Genomic DNA, 20,859 nt, shown 5'->3' on the forward strand with positions numbered 1-20,859 from the left:
TTTGCCAGTTCTGGGTTGTTCTCTACAGTAACCTTGTGAAATTTTACTTGTCCAAATGGAAGAAAGATAATTTTTCCTGCTGGTTATTATTTTTTTTGAGTGGAAAAGGATGGATGGTTTTTCCATCTGGGCTAGAAGCACTTCTTGTGCTTCTACAAGGCTCATTTTTAATTTCCACAAGTGTCTCCTCTTCAACAGTTTTATGTTCCTCTTTTTGGGCACCGTGATCTTACCGTGAGGCGTTTCCAAAGCTTGGGCCCGTGTTTTTAATTCCACCCCATTATTCCAGTTGTTCAAGTATTGGAATAACCCCGAGGCTATCTGTAACAATTTCACCCCATTGTGTTTCTGCCCTTCAAGTCCTCGCCAGGATTAATGTACCACCAACAACAGATTGTTCTTGCTGTATACTGGGAAATGTTTATAAATGCTCTTCAGATTAAAATAATTTAAAATCCTCTTAAAAAATTGTTTCCCTCCCCCCAAGAGAACTGCCAAGGAAGTATATATAAGATGACTTAAACCATCCAAAACAAAAAAACCCCAAAGCCTCTTACAATGGTAAAGGACCATGAAGAGCTGGAGAGAAGCTGTCGGTGCAGCAGCTCTAGAGCTTGTGTTTAACTCCACACGTGTGGTTTAATTGCTGTGCTGAGCTTCTCACAGGCTGAAGAAAGCAGTGGAATGTTTTTGACGTTTGTTGCTCTAAATTAAATGTGTGTCAGTGTCCAAAAAATGCTGAAATGAATATGGGTTTGGAAGGAGTTAATGTTTAAGGAGTGTATGTGTTTATCTGCTGCTGAAAGGTCACTGAGTAAATTCTTCAATGATTCCAGTGTTGTGGGGGTGCTGCTGACATGACAGCTCTTGCTCTGTTTCCAAAAAACAAAAATCTGGGTTGTGACTCTGGAGCAAGTGGGGATGTGTCTCATGTTGCAGGGAAATAGGGAATTATTGAATCATGTCACAGAATCCCAGCATGGTTTGGTATGAGAGGGACCTTAAAACCCCCTTCCACTATCCTGGGTTTCTCCAAGCCCTGTCCAGCCTGGCCTTGGACACTTCCAGGGATCCAGGGGCAGCCACAGCTGCTCTGGGCACCCTGTGCCATCCTCACAGGGAGGAATTGCTTCCCAACATCCCATCTATCCCTACCTTCTGACAGTGGGAAGGCATTCCCTGTGTCCTGTTTTTCCAGGCCCTTGTAAATAGTCTCTCTCCCTCTTTATTATTGGCTCCTCCAAGGCCACACTTGGGGGTCCAGTGCCTTTTCATCTCCCAGCACCCCCAAATCCTTCTTCACAGGGCTGTTCTCAATGACTTCTCCTCCCAGTTTGTTCTTGTACCCCAACACAGTGCAGCACTTGTTGAACCTCATTATCCCCTCGAATCTCCTGCTCCTCAATCTCGTGTAGGTCCCTCTGGATGGCCCTGGCCTTCAGGAGTGTCCCCTGCCCTGCTCAGCTTTCAGGAGCAGTGGTTGGATGGAGTGAAGTGGTTTGGCACGGTGTTGGAGGTATCCTATGGATCCTGTGCCAGCAGGTCTGGGACCACACACGTGTGTCATCTTCATCTCCTCAGCACCTCGAGAGTGAACTGCTAGCAGTGGAATTTTGGAGGAAAAATAAGGGAAAGGAATGTGGCCAGCTCAGTCAGGAGGGAATTACGTGCCTTAGTCTGTTCTCATCCTGAAGGAGTCTCAGCATCCAGGACTTGGAGCTCCCCAGCATCTGCTGGGCTCCTGAATTACTGTAGACTCCTGGGTGATGTTAGGGAAATCAGGCAAGTCTATAATTTATGAACTGGAGATATATTGAATGTGACAGGAAAAACAAAGAGAAATTAGGATCCACAGAATGAACATTTGTGACAGCAGCAGAGGATTCTTGGAAGCTGCTTGTGGATCTTAGGGGGACTGATGTGCTGCTATAATAAAGAGAAATAAACCTTTAATATATAATAAGGTGTCTTTTTTTGAGACTTGGTTTTTGGCACATGTATCTGGTTATATTTCAGTCTAAAAAATAGGGTCTCCTGGTCAGTCAGATAAGAAAATAAGGTTTTATGTTTAACAACTTCCATAATTGCCCTTCTTCTGTCTCTATGGCCACATCTCATGGGTTGATGCCACTCCTGGGCATCCTGATCCCTGTGTGGGAACACAGATCTGAGGGATGCTGTCCCTGTTCTCTGTGGCTCTTGTGAAGTTTGCCTGCCTTTTAAAAGAGGGGACTACAGTCTGTGGTACCACACAGAGATTTTACTTAAAAACACTCCTGTTTTGGGAGAGTGGTTTCACAGTGAAATAAAACTGGCATCCTTTTGCTCTGTTCTCCATAAAATCCATGGATGGGAGGGTGGCCATGTACAGACTTGCTGTACATTAATTTTGTTTGTAAAAGCTCTGTAATTATACAGCTCTCCTGCCAATTTGGCACAGGAAGACAAGGAAAATCCTAAGCGGAATGCTTTCCCCATGAAAAGTCTTTCTATAGGGTTTTTTCCTCCCTTAGCTTGAACATAATAACCTGATTGGCAAACCATTTAAAAAATGAATTGCAGGGCTTCCAGCGTGAAATGGTTGGCTCCATAGGAGTTATGGCTTTTGCATACGTGGGGGAAAAATCCAACTGTGCCACTGAGATCCACTGGGATGTCCTCTTGGAGAGCCTGCCAGGCTGCAGTGACCTGGAATGCATCCAGCTGGTGCGTCACCTCTGCTACCAGCGCTGCATTTCTTCAGCTTTTAACTCCATTCCTGCTCTCCGTGGCAGCTGTTTAATTCTTCTGCCAGAGATAGCTTCAGGAGGGGAAAAAAAACCCCAACTGCAAATAGAGGAATTGTTTGGAATATTGGGTCTAAACATAGATGATGGTGATGGCTGGTTCCATTTTTAGCTTCCTAAAGAAACGAGGCTTATCCAGCAGTGACATCTGCTCATCAGCTGCTTCCTCACAGGTTGTGAGTGCAGGGGTCAACTTCAGCCAAACTTTAATTAAAAACCAGGTTTTGCTCCAGGTTTTGGTGTTTGATGGATGGGGACATTTGACTTTGGAGCTCGGTGGTGATTTCTTTTTCACCACGTGGCTGCAGGGCAGGGGAGGGACAGTGGGTCGTACAAAGCACAGGGACAGGAGAGGAGGAGGAGTGCTGGTGTGTGAGCTCTGATACGAGGGCAGAGAGGAAAAATCATGGCCAAGCCACGTTCCAGTAGCTCCCCGTCTCCAAGAGCGGCCTACCCGGTGTCCCTAGGCAGGCTCCCACCAGGGCATGACTTCTCCTCCTCTGTTCCCACCTCTCCTTGTGCTGCCACGGCCTTTTGTGGATCACTGAGGCTCAGGGGAGGTTTTTGGCCGTGTTATTTGGAGCTGAGATGAGCTTAAGGCGGCTGTGAGAGTGAAGGCCGGCCTGTCTGAGGCGCCAGTGGCTCCAGTGGCCCACAAAGCTGCTTTGCCTCAAGGAGCCCGGCTCCGGGCAGGATTATCCGGCTGCCTGGCAGCGTGCCGTGCTTCCAAGTGGGCATGGAAGTGTCTCTGGGAGGAGGATCGGCACCTCGGTGTGCCCCTCGGTGCCTGAGCAAAGGTTAGATATTGGGATTTTTAGCCCGAGTCCTCAGGGTTCTCTCCTGCTTTAGAATCCAACAGGCTGGCGCGGGTTGGAAGGGGCCCTGAGGGATCGTCCACACTCCTGGCTGACCAAATTCACAGCATGTCCTTAAGGGTATTCTCCTTAAGGGGGCTGCTGACAGGCTTGAGGCATTGGCCACCTCTGCAGGAAGCCACTTCCAGCATTTGAACTCCCTCTTGGTAAAGGAATGCTTCCAAATGTCCGGCCTGTGTGGCCAGTGGGACAGTCCTCCCTTGCCCGGCCCTTGGTGCATCCCAGGCCGTGGTTTGCCCTCCCTGCTGGCTCCAGCTGACCAGCACCCCCAATTCCTGCTCTCCAGCCGCTCCTCTCTAGGGATTTGGGTGGATTTGTACAAAAATCTGCTGGGCCGTGGCTGGTGAAGGCCACGTTCTGCTGGGCAGGCCTTGAGGCCCTGCGTTCCCGGCGGGAAAGCAGCAAGGCCGCGTCTTTGGGAATTGTACCAGCCTGGAGAGCAAAAGCTGCAGCATTTGTTTTGGAGAAGGCTTTGCCCCGTTTGGGATCTGGCAGAAGTGTTTTAGGGTTTAGTGATGGGGAAATGCTGTGGATGCAGAGCTCTTTAAGGCGCCCTCCCAGAGTCTGTGGGGAGCTCTGGGCCGAGGGAAGTAAACTGGTGACCTGGAAAAAGAAAATGAAGGAAACAAGATTAGTCTGCTCGACAGGGAATGCCATCCTGGGATTTATTTTGATTCCTGTCAAAGTAGCAGCCTGAAAGACTTTATGCAGAGAAAATTTGTGTTTTGTAATTGGAGAGGAAAAAAATACATACTTGTAAGACTTACATATGTAAAAAATATAGAGCTTGGTTCCTGGCTAGAGGCTCTGGGAGTGCTTTGGAGAGGCTACTCTGCATGATATCCTTTATTTAGCAACTGTCATGCCCGTTTGTAGGATCTGTGGCGATAGAACCTGTCCTGGGAAACGTCTGAAATCCAGAATCATGAAATATTTAGTGGACCGTTCACTGCTAATGGGCTCCAGCCCTGTGCCAGCACCACAGGATCAGTAACAAAAGGCTCTGTGTACCGGTGCCAAGCTGCCTGAGACTGCTCTGAGTTTGTTCAAGTCTTATTTCAGGTTTTATCAAAAGCAAAATCTGAGTCCAGCAAGGCAGGGTTTGGTTGGTTGAAACCAGCAAAAGCTTGTTTTATTTTCCTTGCTCAGAGGAAACCTGGGATATGTCATGTGTGGCATACACAGAAGTGAGTTATTTTTTTTCAGCAGTAGATAAATTGATGTGAGAAAAAATACACAGTATTGATTTTCCTTTTCCTGTGGCTTTTGAGAGGTTGTTAATGCAGCAAGTACACAAGAGCACTCATATGTCTGTCTGCACAGTAATCGCTAATAAATTGACTTTCTTAAAAACAATTTTTAGTCTGTAGTTTCAGTGACTTGATTTGTGGAGTAGATGATATCTCCTGGCACATAATTACTCATTTTTGGGCCGTCTAAAAGGGGGGAGGATAAATTTTCCTGCATTATCTGTAACACTGAACATCTCTCCTATTACTCACACAAGTTTTTTCTGTGTGTCTTCTTCCTTGCTGTAGCTGAGCAAAGATGTTTTTAAGGATCTGAGGCTTTTCTCAGTGTTAAAATTTACAGTACAGACACTTTCTAGAGGTAATTCTTGTGCATTCTGACACGGCAGTGGTCATGACAATAATTTATACTCAGGGGACCAACAATTTGTTTCAGTATCTCCAGAGTGACTGCAAAGAACTTGTTTTCCTTTGGGAAAAAACCCCAAACCTGCAGGTGCTAATCACATTAACAGTCCAGTGGGAGCAATTTGATGGCATGTGACAGAATGTGACATGCCAGGCCCTGTCAGCCTGCTGGTGGTGATGATCTGAGGATGCTGAGGAAGGCAGTGGGCAGGAGCTGACCCACGGAGTGGGATGAGGTGTTGGTCCGAGCCTGGGGAATTTTGGGTGTCCAATGGAAGCCCTTCTTGTCCTGAGGCAGAGATGGGCACACGGTGATGCTTTGGAATCACTGGTGTTCATGGACACTTCTGTGATGCTCTGTGCTCTTGCTGTTCTGGGCTTGCAGTCAAAATTTGGGGGTCACTAATATTTTCTTCCCATTATGCAGTGCAGGATTGCACTGTGTCCAGTTTCTCCTGGGTACGGTCTACGCAGTCAGTGTTTTCTGGGATTTGTTGTCCCAGAGGTTTGGTTCTACAGCCTTGTAGGTTGCCATGGTGGCACAGGGACCACGTTGTCACTGTTGTAAGGAGACAGACATTGATTATGTGGCTCTGAGGTGATTTATGCCCAATGACTCCTTGTCTTGGCAGTCATCTGGTGATCTCAGCTCTCCTGACAGTGATCCTTCTTCAGTATCGTTCCTGACAGCATTTTCCTGATTATCCCCTCGGTCTTTGCTGTTGTTCTAATGTCCCACTTGTTTTTAGCCACTTTTCTGGGTTTTGGCCTCTCTTCCCATGGTGGCTCTCAAGGTCCTGCCAAATCACAGATCTCCACTCGGGAACCTTTCTGTGGAGCAACAGTGACTGCTCTGTGAGGCACGAAGAGAAATTTAGGACTTGTAATTCTCGCACATTCACGGCACTGCTTTCCCCCCCGCTTTATGTCCTGTTTACAGTGCAAATGGTTTCTGCAGGAGGGCCCTGGACATCTGTGTGTTTGGCTGTTTATTGCAGAAAGCTTTTAGTGGGTCAAGGAAGCACACGGAGGGGAGCTTCTGGAGCGGCCTGTGGAATGATTCTGCTTAGCTTTGTTTTAGCACTCCTTGCACAAACCTCTGCTCCCTCCCCTTGGGTCACAGCTTTCCAAGCTGTGCCAGCAAAAGCAGAGTCAGGCTCTGCTAAACTCAAATGAAGCACGGGGCACATTTAATTTGCATTTTTGCAGAGGTGCTTAATTACAAACACCTCTCCTCCTACCACAGCACTCCTGGTAGTTCCTTGATTGCTCCCAGTAGGGAGCTGAGCAGCTTTGAGGGTGGATGTTGTTCCCTTAGGTTTAGGAAGGTTTTCCACATCCCAAGGAGTGCTGTGCTGTGAGATGGATGAGTAAATGTCAGTGGTTTGATGTTCCCAGAGGGCTGCTTATTACAGGATATAATCACGGAATCACAGAATATCCTGAGCTGGAAGGGACCCACAAGGATCATTTTTTCCAAATCCTGGCTGTGCTCAGGACAACCCCCAAGGATCCCACCATGAATCCCACCCCAAGGGTGTATGTAAACCCTCCCTGAGGGTTCACAGTGAGACCAACACTTCTAAACTCTCTCAAGGATTTGGCAGATGGGGTAGCATGCACCATCTGTAAACCCATGGATGAATTGGAAGACAAGCTTGTGGTGGGACAGGAAAATCAACCCCAAACCTGAGCTATTGCCTGAGGAAACATGGGAATCCCCATTAGAAAGATTTAGATTAGAGAACACATCTGCCAGGAGTTTGGCTCTTGGAATTGCATCAGAGAAGTCCCACCTTATTTTCTTCAAGAGATTTAAAAACAAGCAAACAAACAAAAAACCTCATCAAAACCCATCCTGAACATACATGTCTGTATTATTTATATGCCTAGGACTGGACATCCTCTTGCAGTGCATCCATATCCTCTCTAGAGACGCTCCCAGGATTTTCCAGGTACTACTTTGGACTTGCAAGCCTTAGATCCATCTTGGAAATTGTCATGGAAGTATTTTCTGCTGAAATACAAATATCCCCTTCTCACCCCCTCAAGAAACATTAAAGCCTGTTTGGAGGAGTAAAAGTGCAGTACAACATTTAGTTACAAACTGAAGATTTCCAGGCTATGTTGACTTAGAGCATCTGTTAGTGAAACATGTCTGCTCTGCAGACAGTTTTTGTACTTGTGCTGTGCAAGCACATTTCAAACAAGCACAGCAAATGTGCTGCTGAGAACAATCCAGCGGTGCTGCTTGGGTCATTTAGATGACTTAATAGGTCTTTTCTTTTTCCTTGCTGTCTGCATTAAATCAATGATTCATATAAATTATGCCAAAGGGAGTTAATTGTTATTGCATGGTATAAAAAGCTGCCAAACTAAGGGCAAAACTCTGATTGCAGTGCATGAAATAAAATGGAGCTGTGTTCTGATTGCTGAAAGCATAAAATGGCTGAACCTGTCACCCCTACCAGAACAGCCTGGACTGGAATTCCTGTGCAAAAAACGGCAGCAAAGGAATTGTAAAAGCAAAGGTTTGGTGACTGTGGCATGTTTGAAGGTTTGGGAACATTTGGATGCCTCCAGAACACACAACAAACATTAAATGTGAAATAGGCAGCTCAAAGAAGTGTGCTTCTCTGGTGTCTGGATCTGCAGAGGAATTCAGGAATTTGACTTTATGGTTCAGTGAGAGTTGAGCTCCTAAATATCTTAGTGAGATTGGACTGTGGTCTGTCTATTATGGTTTATTTCTTATCTCTGCAAGAGGGGCACTGCTACCATTCTCTCCTGTTGTTCCCCCAGCACGTTTTCAGGGCTGTTTGAAGAGGAATTGGTGCTTCTCGGGCTTTTCTAGCTTTTCAGGGTTGGACTTGATGATCTTGGCTGTCTTTTCCAGCCTGAAGGATTCCATTGGTTCTCAGAGGGAGGGTACAGCAAGGGCACTTGAAGACAAGCTCAGGTGCTACCCTTTGCTTTGGAACATTTCTCACTGTAGCCAGTGGAGAGGCAAAAAAGGATCTGTCATGTGTTACTTAATTTTGATGTGCATTCTGCACTAAATCTGACATGGCCCTTTCCTAGGGAAGCTGCATTTTACATGGAAGAAGCTAAAACAGTGAGAAGTTAATGGAATCATGGAATGCCTTGGCTTGGAAGGGACCCTAAAGCCCATCCAATGCCACCCATTCCATGGGCAGGAACATCTTCCACTGTCCCAGGTTGCTCCAATCCCTCTCCAGCCTGGCCTTGGACACTTCCAGGGATCCAGGGGCAGCCACAGCTTCTCTGGGAACCTGTGCCAGGGCCTCAGCACCCTCCCAGAGAAGAGTTTGTTCCCAATATCCCATCTGACCCTGCCCTCTGTCAGTTTAAAGCCATTCCCCCTTGTATAATGTGAGAGTTGAAACACTGCCTGTTGTACAAAGAAGAATGGAAAAAGATACACTTTTAGGAATTGTTTAGAGCTAAGTCTGGGGGTTTTGTGCAAGGAAAAGTAGTTTTCAAATAGGAGTCAGCACTGGGAAATAAAATAGAGGAGCACGTGGAATATGTAGGTCTGGGATAGGATGGAGGAGGACAACATCGGGGAGATGCTGGCGCAGAAAAGTGTTTGGAATGAGAAGGTGGATTTGTTGGAGCTGGTGGGAAAGTTCAGGAGCACCACGACACACCAGAAACTTGGGAAATGGCAGTGCTGGAAATGAGGAAATCCACACTCTGCAGTGACTAAATAAATATTAATAAGGGACCATTTCTGGCCTGCTCGGTGACCTGACCCGACTGCAGGAACTAAATGTGTGGGGTAAGGATTAATGTGCCTTAGGCAAGGTCCGTGCTGGGATTGGAACAGGAAATGATTAAAGTCCTTTGCAAAGGCTGGAGGAAAGCTTGTTATTTTGCTCTAATATTATCAGGAATTTTTATAATCCACGTGTAGTGTTCAGGAAGGTGAAGTACTTGAGTGTTGGGGGGCTCCCCACTATGATCTCTTTAAAAACTGGGGAATATTCCTCTAAATTTTAGTGAGTTTTCCACCACCACTGTAATACCTGTCCCTGTGTGGCCTAGGGAATTAAGTGAACAAAAATTAAGTCTACAGTGACAGAAATTGCCAATGACTTCTAAAGGAAGGAGAGATTGGGACTGCTTCAAACAAGTGCTTAATAAACCCCAGTGAAAGAAATGTTGACTTAACTCATTTTTAATTGCTTTTAAGCTCTTAAGTGAGTTTGTTATTGAAAGTAATTAAAGGCCTTGAAAGATTGTGGGGAACTTTGGGAACACCTCTATGGAAAGGCAGTTACTCACCTTAAAATAATTTTTACTGCTACCTAATCTGTCTGAATCGCTCAATTAATTACTTAATGAAGTGTGGTTCAGCACAGAGATGCTGCTCAGGTATGGCAGAATGTTTGTGCTTTGGGTACAATGGAAGGCAAAACACCTGATAAACAGTCAATTGTTGCTTTGAGAAACTTTATGGATAAATAAAAAAAGACCAGTCAGTTTTGTGAAGCCCTTTTTTGAAGAGAACTCCTTTTCCCAAGGCACACATAAGAACTGGAATGGGTGAATTTTCTAGAGCTGAAAGGTTTCCTTGCAGAATCACAGTTTAAACAATGTTTTCATCAGTGTGGCTCAGTTGGTTTTTCAGATGGAAATAACTCCAGCAGGAAGTGTCTCTGTCAGTACAACAATCTCCAAATTGATTTTGTTGTCATGTTTCCATTGAGGACGGTGGAGAAAAGATTTCAACGCTGCCTTGTGTGGCTGCAGTGGAAAAAACATCCTGAAGGGATCAAGGGCTGTTCTTATCCTGGAATTCAGGTTGAGAGAGAGGACTCTGCCCCTGAGCCCAGGTGAGACCCCAGCCCTGGGGACACAGCAGCAGCACCTGGAGCTGCTGGAGAGAGCCCAGAGGAGGCACCAGAGCTGCTGCAGGGCTGGAGCCAGGCTGGGAGAGCTGGGGTGCTCACCTGGAGAGGAAAAGGATCCAGGGAGCCCCTTTAGGTACTGGAAGGGGCTCTCTGTGCTTATTTTCTGTGTTCTGTTAGCAGTAGGATCTGTCTCTCCAAACTCTGCTAGTCAGCAATGCCTTGAGCTGGATGGTTCCGATATTCCATGTATTCTGAGTTTGGAGATTGAAGAAAAGCCCCTCCCAGAAGATGGCCCTTGTAAATTGAAGTAGATTATTAAACCAAGCTAGAATTTACTGCCCTTTGCTTTTCTAAACAGAATGAAGTGAAAATCCAGAATGAGGGCGTATATCTCCAGTGTGTATTTTTCTGGATTACAAACTTTGGCAGATGTGGTGCAGAGCGATATTTCTTGGCAAACTGGCATGTTTGAAAAACTGGCCTTAGAGAAATGAGTCTCTTTTAAATAGAGCTAAATATAAAAGCAAACCAGCTCTCACTCTGTTTAAGTCTCTCTTATCTGCTGGTGGGAGTTCAGATTAGAGTGTCTGACTTAAATATCTTGAATCCACCCATCCTGCTGCTGCATCGACTCCCAGCTCAGCACCTGAAACCCAGGGCTTGACAGGAGCAAGGAGCCCAGTGCTGATAGTTCAGTAGCAGTTGTCCTTTTCCTGCTCTTTGGCTCCAGAAGCAACCTCTCCAGTTTTCCAGAGGATTAGACTCCTTTTTTTTTTTTTTTTTTTTTAATCAGTAACTGTGAGTAAGTGAAAATGCAGATGGGATTTGCTGCTTTTCCTAAGCTCGCTCTGCCCTTCTGGCCTTCTGCTGGCATCCTCCAAGTGGGAAAGTTACTCTAAGGATATAGTGGAAGTGATGTCAAAGGGAGGTGTGGTCAGAGGTGACATTCAGAGTCCTGATATGTGTCACTTGTCTTTCTTGGGAGCTGAGCCAACAGGATGTTCCTGGAGAAAGGACGATGCCCAACTTTGCCAGTTTAATACTTTCATCTCTTTTCTTGCCTCTTGAGTTCTCACTTCAATCCTGCATGTAAAAAATGAAGGAGGGTCTTGGGATATTTATTACTCTGGAGTTTCAAGAACTATCTAATTTTAGAAGCTCATTGCACACCTGGAGGTGTTGAGTTCTATGGAGTTTTCCTGGAGGGAGGTTTTCCCGTGGTGGACGTGTGCAAGGTTCTGCTGAAGCACGTGGTCCTTTTCACCCTCTTCCTTAAAAACTCCTTCCCCTCCTGAGTGGCCAAAGCCATTGCTGGTGATTCCCAGCAATTCCAGTTCTTCCACCAGTTGAGTGCTGGAGATGGGTCTTTGAGAGGAGGAAGCTCAGGAGCTGGAGCTGCCCTGGGAGCCTTTCCCTCTTGAGGATCATCAGTGTTTGGGGAATCCAGGGGTGAATTCCTGCTGGTGCTGCCCCTCTTGCTCCATCCCAGTTCTGGCTGTGTCCTGTATTTCCTGACTCCAGGGTGAAGCTGTCCCTGGGAGCTTCCCTCCTCCTGTGCCTGTTCCCAGTGCTGGGCTCCCTGGCTCTGCTGCTCCAGCTCTCCCAGGGCCAGCTGGTGAACCAGATCAGGGAGCAGCAAACCCAGGTTATTTTTAACCTGGATCCCTCCCCTCACCCAGGTCTCGTACAGCTCTGGGCCACTCCTGATGGCACAAAGGCAACTCCCAGTTTTCAAGGAGAGGAAAGACAGGAAGGTGCTTCCAGCCAGGAATGACCCTGTGGTTTCCTGCAATGTTCTCTGCCTTCCAAAATTATTTCTTTCCATGCCTTTATTTCCTGCTAGGTATTTGCACAGATGTTTTCACTTCCAGTTGCTCCAGGTGGATCTTTAGGTTTGTTTTTTTTAAAAAATGTGCCCTGAGCAGAATGGAATTCAGACCCATTCTGGATAATTTGTATATATTCATTAACATTTTGCCCTATTCTTCCAGAATTTGGGTCCTAAGTGCATTAGGCTCCATGACAAATGTCTCTGATATCCTCTCTGTGGTGTCTCCTTGCTCATAGCTTGACACTGCAGCCTTCACTATTGCCTTTAAATTCTGTTTCTTTAATTCCATTCCATGTGTGAGTAAAGGTGTCTGAATTAACCTTCACAATGAACCTGCCAGGGCTTTTCCCAGTGTCCAAATAGATTCTCATTAATCCCTCTTTTGTAATGCAGGGAAGGCTTCTGTTGGAGGGTTTTGCTTTGATTTTATTTTATTTTTTTAATAGAGGAAAAGTCCTCACTGAAGCTGCTCTCACTGAAAGGTTTATTTTTATTTCTAAGACATGGCTGCATGTAATTTTAAATGTTGCACTTTCTGGAGGTTGACTGCTGTCAGTAGCAGAGTCAATATTTCCTTCAATTAACAATAATCTTAGATAATGAAATTGTTTTCTTTTCATTACAAAGTCATTTGTGACTTAGAAACCCCAAGGTGCCTTATAATATATAACTTGCACAAGTGAAAATAATTATTCCAGAGTCAATTCTAGAAGAAATTTGGGGAAATTGTTGAAAACAGGCAGTAAAGAAAGTGAACATTGACTTTTGGGGAACTTTTCCCTTTTCCATTTTGTGGGGTTTGGTTACTCAGAGGGCTAAACCCAAAATGTTATGGAATAGGATTTAACCCTGCAGAATGTCAGATATTTGCTGAATGTTTTTATCTTCATTTGATAAGCAGTTGTGCAGTGTATTTTTATACTATTTTATCAGAACCCTCTGCAATCTACCAAAGCAGGTTTTTAATCACCACATCCTAATTAACTCAATCCAATCTATTTTATAATCTGTCTACCCAGCTCCTACCACTGGAGTCCAAGTTTGTGGAAAGAAGGAAAATAAGGGATTAAAAGAGAAATATAGAAGAATAATTGTAAAAAGATCATCAGTGAAGTGCAGCTACTAAAAATAATAAAACTAAATTTGGGGCATAGGAGGGAGGATAGAATTAAAAATCTTGTTTTGCTGCTTGAAATAGCACATGGAGCTGATGAAGATGTTGGGGAACGAGCTTCCCTACTTAGTAGCTGCAGTAATCCTAGGAAATATTAAGGGATCTAATCTCTTTCATAGCAAGAAGAAAGTGGGAGTGGAAGGAGGAATTCTGGGCTGCGGGAAGCTGCTTTGGTGTCTTTGCTTAACCTGATAAGGATGGAGAGGGATTTTTTATGGGAGCTTGTAGTGCCAGGACACAGGGAGTGGTGTCCCACTGCCAGAGGGCAGGGTTACCTGGCATATTGGGAAGGAATTCTTGGCTGTCAGAGTGCTGAGGCCCTGGCACGGGTTGCCCCACAGGCAGGCAGGGCTGGCTTTTCTGTGTTCTTGAAGTTTTCCCTGCCTAAATCCCAGATCACACTCCTGATGAGCAAGGCTGTGCCAACAGGACTTCTCAGCGCTGTGCTATTTCCCTAGATTTTCCAAAGGCTTACCTTCTCACAAATTCATTCGTTTTTTCTCCTTCTTTAATGAATGTCTTTTCACTCCTCCTCAAAGACACTGATTGGGACTGATTGTTTTTCTGCAAATACATCCAAATTTGGTCAATCCTGCCTGTTCCCTGCTGGTTTTTGAGCAGTGGCAGGGATGTGTGCTGGCAGCTGGACAGCCTCCTTCTCTGCAGCTTTTCACAGCTTCTCTCTGCAGCAGCAGCATCCACTCCCTCTGAACTGAATCATTTTGACTTCTGGTCAGGAAAAGACAGAGAAGGAGCAAAAAAAAAATTCCCAAAAAGGGTTAATCTGCTGAGTGGCAGCACAATGCAAGCAGGTATTGATGCTGTTGCAGCTAAAGAAAGATGCAGCACCAAGGTTAATGAGAGGTGGGGACTGTTTTTCTCTCTCTCTGTAGCAGCCAGAGCTGAACAAAAGGGGGAATGTTTGGAGAATCCCTCAGCATTAAAGGTTGTGGCAGTGCTGTCCTCCTGCCAAATCCTGGAAACCCTCTGGATGTTCAGCACCATTGGACACTCACCTTTAGTGCTTGTCAGCAAGAGCTGTGGGCTTCCATGGTTTATACAAACATGAGGATGTGAAAATATCCCAAAATGGGGACTTGGAGCAAACTGAGGCATCAGAGCAGCTCTGAAATGAAATAATGATGGTAAAGGTGTGGGGATTGAGGTGTGAAAGCAGCAAAGGAGTGGTTGGTGATCCTGTGGCTGATGCTGAGCCTGGTGCAGCAGGCAAGGCTTGCTTTCCCAAAATCCAAGGGGGCAGGAAGATGTGAAGGAGGTGGTTTTCTCCCCCATTTGCTTGAACACTTATTTTCAGCTTCTTACTTGCCACAAAAGGAGTAATTTGTTTAATTTTACAAAATGCTACTGAAGCTGTTGGAAGTGGAGCTGCAGCCCACGTCTTCTTAATAAATGAGTGTGTGTATTCCTGGAAGGAAGTTAAAATGGGGCTGTGTTATATTTGGTACCTCCTGAAGTACTGAGGCTACTCTGAGTACAGAATGTGCTCTGAGAAAGACTAATTTGCCACTGCAGAGCTTGATGGGATGAGATTTGTCAAGTCCTTGTCTCTGCTGAAATTCACTTACGCTTTCCTCTCTCTCCTGAAGATATTTTAGGGTTCTATCTCTGAATTGAAGGGCCATAAAAACAAGTCAAAAAGCCCGAAACCAGAATTAAATTCCAAGCAATGAATATGCTTCTTATAATGAAAAAATACTGAAGTCAAACACCCTTGGAAGCAACAGGTGGAGATGTTCCTGACCCGTTTTCCTGAGTGTGCTCAGGCTCCTGCTAGCACCAGGGTTGGGATTATTGGGCCATTGGAGCTTCAGCAGGGTGGGTTTTGACTTCCCTCCAAGGATGCCATCTCTGATGGCAGGTGGTGGCTTCCTGCAGGAGGCAGGAAGAAGAAGAAAGATTCAGTAAAAAATGAAGATTTTACTGTTTTCTGTTCATTTACAAATTCATGCTGTTTCATTAGCTGGCTGGAAGGGTCTGGTGGTGTAATTCTACAGGGAAAGGTGGGATGTGCCAGCACTCCCTAAAAAACCTCAGTTGTTTTACTGGATTCAATGTTTTCTGCCTCCTGCTTTCTCCCCCAGAGTGTTTTTTGAGTGAATGTAAACTAATACAGGATCAGTGGTTAGAAACCATGAAAAAATATTTAATGTAAACCTTTTGGTACTGGGTTGATTAAAATAAACAACTGTTCCAAGGAGCTGGTCCTGCTTTGGGAACAGTAGGGTTTCTGTTCCTCCCTATAATGCATAAAGCATGTGGAGCTTTTTTTGGGTGCTCCACTTCATTTTGAGGGATTTCATTTTCGGTTCTCAGAGCTTTTGTGTCAGCTGGGAAGGGAGGATGTAGGAGTAACATGTAAAACTCAGGCTAAAACCTGTTTAGTCCCAAATCCTGGCAAATAGCTGGTAAACAAATATTTAAATGAAAGCTTGGACTTTGTTTTCTCTCTCTGGGAAGCTGGGAAGGCCTTGGTCTTATTGCCAGCTCGGGTATCCCTTCCCTCTCCTCGTATCCTGCGGCTCCAGCGCTCCTCCTTTTTTTGCCTGCATTTCTTACATGTCCCATTCCTCCTTCTGCTCCAGTGGAGGTGAAGACCACTCTGAGCTGGAAGAGTGTTTTGTGTTGTTCCAGCAGGTTTTCCACAGAGCCTCACGGGTGTTTTTCTCTCTCTCTGTCTGTCCTTGCTGCCGCAGAGCTCTGGAATGCTGTGAAGACTCCCTGCCCAGGCACACTCCTCTCCGGATTATCTCCATCCCAAGGAAGCTCGTATCCAAGAGGTACCAATTCATCCTGTCTTTGTGCCCTTCAGTTATAGCTGCTCCTCCCAAAACCCTTTCCCTGCTCCCTCCAGACAGGAAAGCCTTGGAGATTGCAGCTGTTGCTGTTTGATACTCTTCTTTCACTTTGCTACAGAAGCACTTTACATTTTCAAATGAGAAGTGATTTCTGGGTCAAGAAATGCATAAGCTGCAGCTCCAGCAACACTCTGTGCCTGGTGTGTTTTATTGTATTGATTTAGAAAGTTAATAAACATCAGGTCTTCAGCAGCCTGAGTAAAACACACAGTACTTATGTGCTGCTCCTATAAAGAATTGTGGGAGGGGTTCTTGTTTTAGTGTTTATTAGTCTTAATATCTTCCTAGTAAATAATACATTTTTGCTCTCTATTAAAAAGGAGACTTGTGTTCATTAGCTGGGTCAAAATCCCCGGGTTGGCACAGACACCATTCCTGATGTAAACTTCTGTCATTTGCCTGGAGACAGGCAAATTGTTTTCTAATAGTTTCTCTTTCTTAGGAGAAGAAAGCTGGAAACAGTATTTTCAAATAGAAACTTTGCAGTGTAATTTCATTGGAGCAGTTTCTATCTTAACTCCTTATTTTGGTTTATAGAGCCCAGCGTGATGAGACCTGAGCAGGTCAAGCCTTTAGAGCATGTACATATATTTTTATATATGTAAATATTTTATGTATATATATATATATGTGTAAAAGAATTTAATATGTTATAACAGTGAGAGAACATGATCTACAGGAGCTGTGAAACAAGAACATATCCCCTCAGGAAATCCCTCTGGAAAGTATGCTGGGAAAATGTCCCTGTGTGCCTGCCCTTCGATTTTCCCTCAGGGATTCACACTTTCCTGTTGGGCAGAGAAGACACAGGGGTGCTGAAGTGTCTGTCTGACCCCATCCAGCTGTTCTTGTGCAGGAATATGGAAAAAGCAGGCTTGACTCTATGTTTTTTTTCCATTTTATATCTTTTGCTGCTCACTTAATGACATGAACTTTAAATGTCAGCTGCTCTTGTGTGTGCTGCACTGCGTTGGGATCAAACCTTTGGGCACACTCTGACCCTTATCCTCACAATAATTTAGCACTCCAGCCCTGCTTTGGGAAAGCTGTCCTAAATCAATGCCTCCTCTTTGGGTACAGACAAAATCTGGGTATTTCTTCCTCTCCTACCACCCCAGCTTAGGTGGGATGGGACAGAAAATGCCAAGGATTTCAGAAAAGCTTTTCCTTGTTTGAGGCAACAACAGTGATCCCCTGTCCATCTCCTGCTTCCCCTTTTTTTCCCCTCTTCATGCTAGAAAAAAGGATAAATGAAAAAAAAAAAAAAAAAAGGTACTTTGAAGCTGCTCCCATCCCTTTTTTCTGTATGGTTTTCCCCATTTGGGCTGTGCAGCTTTTTTGGGATCTGAGAAGCAGAAATCCAGGGCTGTGGAAGGGCAGAAGCAAAGCCAAGGGTGGGTTTGGTGGGTGGTGAGGTGGGAGAAGGGACACAAAGTAAGACTGGAAGTGGTGGGTGAGAGATCCAGAGAACCAGATTGTGTCTCAAGTGGGAATATGTGGAGTGCTGGCTTTGCATAAGAAAGCTCCTGCTCCAAGGGCTCCTGCTCCAATCCAGCTCCAGATTAAGAAATTTGAAGTTCAAGAATGGAATTGATGGAGCCTGTGGAGACTTGGCTGACCAAGCAGATCGAGGTTGCTCTCCAGGCTGTGATAGCCCTGCTGGGGATCTCCAGCAAATATTTACTTTTGGGTGACTTTATCTTGAGTTGAACCCCTCCCTGTTAGAATCAGTGTTCATTCGGAAATCAAAATGTGGAGGAAATTGAGTTAAACTTGAATGTGTGAGTGCTCTATGTCTTAGCTTACTTAGGTTGTTTCCTGCTTGGGAAATACCCCACTCCCCCACATCCTAATTGAAATTCCAGAAATTAAATAGTTAAACACGGTGTGTGTGTAAAATCCATGTGTTTCTATAAATGCCTCTCTTATCTCTGTAATGGTTTGGTTTGATGTAAATATTTCTAAATGTGCTTTTACATTAGGCTGGTTTTTATCCAGTGTGTGTGAGTGGAATTTGGAACTGGGCCTGGACTTTATACTTCTGCTCCTCACCGTTTCTGAACTCATGTGGAAAATTTCTGGACTTTAAATCTCCTGAGCATTTCTGCCAGTTTGGTGGGGTCTTCACTGGGCTGGGAATGTACTGAATCCAGAGCTGAAGTGGAGCATTTTGCCAGCAGCTCTTGGACACTTTGATGCTGTTGGGAACATCATTTAGTGAAATTTTTTTGCGCAGGAGCGAATCCTTTGTTCACAGATCTGAAGTTTTCCTGCATTGCCAGCTCTGTTTTGGAGAACAAAATTCCTTTCAGAGAATATGTGATATGGAAAATGTTTCCTGTCAAGCCAAGTTGTGTGCTGCATCCAGCTCTGGGGCCCCCAACATCAGCAGCACCTGGAGCTGCTGGAGAGAGCCCAGAGGAGGCCCCGGAGCTGCTCCAGGGCTGGAGCCAGGCTGGGAGAGCTGGGGGTGCTCACCTGGAGAGGAGAAGGCTCCAGGGAGAGCTCAGAGCCCTGGCAGGGCCTGAAGGGGCTCCAGGAGAGCTGGAGAGGGACTGGGGACAAGGCATGGAGGGACAGGACACAGGGAATGGCTCCCACTGCCAGAGGGCAGGGATGGATGGGAATATTGGGAAGAAACTGTGGCAAAAAATATTTTAAAATGGGAATTTTTAGAGGAGTGGGTCTGACTCAGAAAAGCATTTGCAAGAGTGTTAGCTAGGATGAAATGCTGGGTTATTAATCTTTATAAATTCATCACCTTATACAAGGAGGAAGTTTCCCTATGTGATCTATTACAGCTTATTTAGGTACATCCTAGAATCCCCAAATGGTTTGGGTTGGAAGGGATCTTAAAGCCCATCCAGTGCCACCCCCTGCCATGGGCAGGGACACCTTCCACTATCCCAGGGTACTCCAGCCTGGCCTGGAATGCTGCCAGGGATGGGACAGGCACAGCTTAAGTGGGCATCCTGTGCCAGGGCCTCCCCACCCTCACAGGGAAGGATTTCTTCCCAAGATCCAATCTAAACCTGTCTGTCAGTTTGAGAGAAGGCTTCAGCCCCCCTTGTTCTGTCACTCCAGGCTCTCGTAAAGAGTCTGTCTCCATCTTTCCTGTAGGTTCCCTTCAGGTCCTGGAAGGTCACAATTAGGTCACCCCAAAACCTTTTTTTCCAGACTGAACAATCCCAGTTCTCCCAGCAGAGCTGCTCCATCCCTCTGATCTCCTTGGTGCCTTGCCTGGATCTGCTCCAGCAGCTCAGCAGCAGCAGTGTGCTCTGTTCAAGGGCTCTGTGGCTGAGGTGAGCTTATGGGAAACATCCTCCTTGTCCCCCCCACCTTTCCACAGCGCCTTCCCACAGAGTTCTCCACATTCCTGCCCTCACAAAAGCCATGCTGGAAGCAGGGGCCTTTCTCTCAGATGTATAATTCAGCCCCTGTCCCTGGCGTGCCAGCCTTGTTTGTGTTGATGAATGAATGTTCCCTGTGTACAGCCTGCAGATTGCTCTGCTCCTGGACTACAGTCCTGCTCAATGTACCTGGTTCTGATTAAGTGCATTTGAATTTGGGAGTGTGCTTAATGAGCTACACCTTTCACAGATTCTTTTGTTAATTCAGAAAAGCTGCCTGCTCTGATTTATGGCGCCAAAAGGGGTAAACTGCCATTAAAAGCATTAATTAGTCTTGGTTGACTGCACAAAGAATAGACTTGGTGTGAGCCAGTTTTTGATTTAGCCCTTTGATTTTTGCTAAGCTTGTTAGAGGGTCTGTATCTCTGGCTGTCTCATGCTGGATTGTGTAATTGGAATTTTGTGTGAAATTCTTGGGCTGAAGGAGCAAGAGCCAATTATAATCAATAAAGTTGTAAGGCAATTGGGCAGAACTTTGCAGATAGTTTAAGACAGAAATGTTCCTTTTTAACGTGTGGAAGTGATAACTTGGGATTGTCAGATTGGCAGGGATGATATCCCGAGGGTTTGCTGTCAGCCCTGGGCACTGTTGGTAAACCTCAGGAAGGAAAATATTCTCAGGAGCCTTGGATGTGCCCATCGTGCAGTGGTTCAGCTGCATGTGAATCCCAGAATGGCTGGGCTTGGAAGGGACTCAAAGGTCATCTAAACAAACCTCACTGCTCCAGGAGGATCCCCAAGAGCAGGTAATCCAGGATTGTGTCCACCATCCCCCTGGGATTGTGGGTTTTCACTATCCCCAGGGAAGGAGACTCCACACCCCCTCTGGGCAGCCTGTTCCAGTGCATGGTCACCTCACAGGGAAGTTCTTCCTCTCCTTCAGGTGGAGCTTCCTTCATTCCAGTTTCTTCCCATTGCCTCTTGTCCTGTTGTACCACCCAGCAGAGCCAGGTGGTAGCACTGGTGGTTTTTTCTTTCCCTCTACATCTTTATCCATTTTCTACTAATTGGAAAAAAACCAAAAAGCCCTAAGCGCTGGAACATTGTCTGAGTTGTATCCTTGGAAATCCTATATTATATTGATGAGTGTATTTCAGTGTCTGGTAGTTCCTGTACTTCTCGATTCTGGCCATCAATTCTCCACACAAAGGTTTGAAAATTAATTGAAATGCAAATCGTAGCCTAAGCTTTCTTTCCAATAGACTTTCCATAATTATGCTTGACTGCAAAAAAACAATTCCATTGCTATAATTTTGGTAATTGCCTCTGGTCTGTTTGAGAATTAAGATTTCCCTCTGTCTGTATAAAGTTTCCTTCTCTCTTAGATGTTATCACATTAACTGCTCCATAAAAAGAAGGTTGGATTGGGCTT

General features: G+C 45.5%; 1 protein-coding gene across 3 annotated transcripts in view; it reads left to right on the top strand.

The window, feature by feature from the left end:
• Nucleotides 1-20,859, top strand: part of FAM168A (family with sequence similarity 168 member A) — a 128,855-nt gene that overhangs the window by 22,201 nt on the left and 85,795 nt on the right. For 2 of the 3 annotated variants that reach the window (XM_041420858.1, XM_041420860.1), the window contains exon 3: nt 15,916-15,999. The gene's annotated coding sequence lies outside the window, so the exon portion shown is untranslated. Of the gene's footprint in view, nt 1-15,895; nt 16,000-20,859 lie in introns of those variants that run through there. The other variant, XM_041420859.1, reaches the window with a different exon arrangement.

This window comes from Onychostruthus taczanowskii, unplaced genomic scaffold, assembly GCF_017590055.1.
Source record: "Onychostruthus taczanowskii isolate IOZ18803 unplaced genomic scaffold, ASM1759005v1 scaffold67, whole genome shotgun sequence".
Classification (NCBI taxonomy): Eukaryota; Metazoa; Chordata; class Aves; order Passeriformes; family Passeridae; genus Onychostruthus; species Onychostruthus taczanowskii.